The sequence below is a fragment of the Charadrius vociferus genome, unplaced genomic scaffold (genome assembly GCF_000708025.1).
Source record: "Charadrius vociferus isolate BGI_N301 unplaced genomic scaffold, ASM70802v2 scaffold241, whole genome shotgun sequence".
In the NCBI taxonomy this organism is placed as follows: domain Eukaryota; kingdom Metazoa; phylum Chordata; class Aves; order Charadriiformes; family Charadriidae; genus Charadrius; species Charadrius vociferus.
Window position 1 is genome coordinate 169774 of NW_009646932.1, and position 2817 is coordinate 172590.

The 2817-nt window shown below is 57.9% G+C and overlaps 1 protein-coding gene across 1 annotated transcript in view; it reads left to right on the forward strand.

The window, feature by feature from the left end:
- Positions 1 to 2817, forward strand: part of TMPRSS13 (transmembrane protease, serine 13) — a 9492-nt gene that overhangs the window by 703 nt on the left and 5972 nt on the right. The window lies entirely within an intron of this gene.

Consider the following 2817-nt stretch of genomic DNA (forward strand, 5'->3'; position numbering starts at 1 on the left):
GTGAGGGTAGGCAGGACCAGCTGTAAAAGCCATCCTCTTCCTGCCCCTTGGCGTGTGGGTACCTTGGAGGCAGCCAGGAGCAGGGGCAGAGTGGGCTCGTCGTGCTGGATAAGAGAGGGGCAGCCTGTGCCCGCACTGCTTTACAGCGTGATCCCGGCTCTGGGTGGCCCCAAAAGCAGGTGGCGGCACCACGTCTTGGTGAGAGAGGGGCAGGAATTGGGATGTCCACGTATGGAGACAATTACCCAACATTGGGCATCCCCACTGGGCCACCTTGGCTTTGTTGCTTGGATTAAATGGGCCATTAGGAGTCCCAGGTGCCACCCTCGCCTCTGCAACTGCTGGAGAGTCGCTTCGTCTTTCCGCGCCTTGGTTTGCCCATCCGTGGAATGGGGTGAGCAGCGATTACTCACCCCCTGGAACATTTTCTGATCTCTGCCTGAAGGGCCGCTCGCACTGGCATAGGGCGACCTGTCCCGGGCCAGATGGGGCTGACTCAATCGACACGGCTTGTCACCGGTGCTTGCAAAATGGCCCTTGCGCGCTTTGGGATCTCACTTCCCCGTGCGCTGCCCCTTTACGGCATCTGGGTCTCGGCAGCGTCCTCCCGCAGCTCCTGCCCGCTTTGTCCCCAGGACGGGGGTCTGCCCCCTCCCAGGGGGGCACCGCCGAGGCACTGCTCAGCCGTGGCGCTCGGGTGGGATGGCTGTCACCAGAAGGGAATGGGGGCTTTCGCATGCTTGGGAGGGTTTTGTCACAGGCGAGCGTGAGGACCATGTCGCTGCTGTGTTCTTGCTGAGCTGTGGACAATCAGCGCTTTGCAACCGGGTGAAGGAGCCGGTTCCCTGCCCCGAACAACGGGCTGTGACAGCAGGGAGCGATGGGGAGGGGCGGGCTGCCGAGCTCAGCTGGGACCAATGATCACCTATTTAGGCAGCTCCTTCCAGCTTATTTAAGCCAGGCTGCCTCTATCCTCTCTTGATGCTCCAAAATTGTGGGTACCTTCTGTGTCCTTCTGCTCCTCTGGGATACGGCCGGGCCCTGGCTTTGGTTGCAACACCCCAGGTGTTGCCCGGCTTCTTCCACTCTCCCTCCCACTCCGAAACTGCGGGTGACTGCTGGCTGCCTTCCCTGCCTTCCCTCCCCATCACGTGTGGATGCTGAGCCTCCCACCCAGCCCGGACTGCCTTTTTCTTGCTGATTGCCCTCTGCTGCATGGATTTGGTGGCCTTCCCTCTGCGGCAGGGGCTCGAGCGGGAGGTCAGTGCGCATGGCAGCTCACCACGGTGCAAAGGGGATGATGGGCTTTTCTGGCGCTGCTCTCTGTGGCTTTTCCCGGCTCTGCTCCAAGCCTCGCAGCAGAGCAGCGCGAGGATGGACCGAGGGGGTGTTTGTGCTCACGACAATGTTAGCGAAGGGCTCACGCTGCAGATGGGCACTGCCCGCTTGTTCCCCAGGCAGCCTGGCTGGGCACCAGGCGAGCAGAGCTGGCCCCGAGTCGCCCCGCTGGCCCCCAGCAGCCTTCCTCTCCTGTTGTCTGAACATCAGTGCTGCCACCGAAAGGAGCTGGTTGTGCTCCCCCTCCCCGTGCCTGACGTTGGGGCGCCAGCCCACAGCAGCACTTAACGCTCTCGTGGCCGGTGGAACATTTGCAGAGAGGACGTCAGAAAAAGAGCTCAAACCGCAGCCGCGCGTGTGAAAGAGGCATGGCTCCGGGTCTGACTTTTACTCAAAAGCCAGCAAAGGATGAGTAAAGGTTTTGTGGGCAGAAGTCGCAGCTCACTCACCAGGGTAATGTGCGCTCCTTAACAGAAATAGCTTCGTAAAGCCACTGCTGTTTGTTCTCTGCTCCAGTGGCTCTACAACAGCAACCAGTTATGCTGGTTACTGGGAGCCCATCGTAAAAGTTGTGAGCTTCGGTGATAGACCTAAGAAAAAAAACAAACACCAAACTTGGACTTTAGACTTTTAGGGAAATGAGTAGCTAATAGTTGCCCTGAGTGTAAGAAAGGGCATCCGTTTCCTGCTAAGGATTAATAAGAGCAATTTAACCTATAGTGAACTTACATGTTAGTCTGAAATGTTTGTACACCGGAGGGAGAAATGCTTTAGCATCCAGCGTCACTGGTTTACTGGTGAAGCTGGGCTGTGTTTTCTAATACAATGGAGAGGTTTGTCTTTAACAGCATTGTTAATTCTGCTGATCTGATAACCGAAGGGTCACGCTTGCCGCAGGATGAGGCGTGTGAAATATCAGACGTGTGGGGATAGCATACAAATGCTCGCTTAAATGCTACTGTCGGGGTTTTTACAAAAACCTCATTTACACATAGACAAGAGAAATTCTTTTCCTAGGAAGGGTTCCTGGCGTCTGCTCCTTCCTTTGTTTCTGCAAAGCAGCAGTGCAGGACCCGCTGCGGCTCTGGCTCTCTTGCTGATCGCGTGTGCTTTCTACCGACGGGCACTAAGGGTACCCAGGGATGTTCGACAGTGCAGGCGCGCAGCACTTGCTGCGAGAACTTGAATGCCATCGGTGTGGCTGCTCAGAGTCGTTAGGGGAGGACGCTGCCGTGCCAGGCCAGCCCGCAGAGCGCAACGAGGGGCTCCCCGGCACTGTTGGAGAGCCCTCGAGAAGGCAAGGCTGCAGCCCGGCACTCCTGGGCTTGCCCACGCGGCTGCTCTGAAATTAGGTGTAGGGCAAAGGGGCCTTTGGCTGCCGGCTGAGCAAATTCAGGCTCGTTATGGCTGTCTGGCGGGGAAGGGGTGAGGAGGGGTGGGTGATGCTGGGAAGCAGAACTGCCTCTGCTCCTCCCTGTG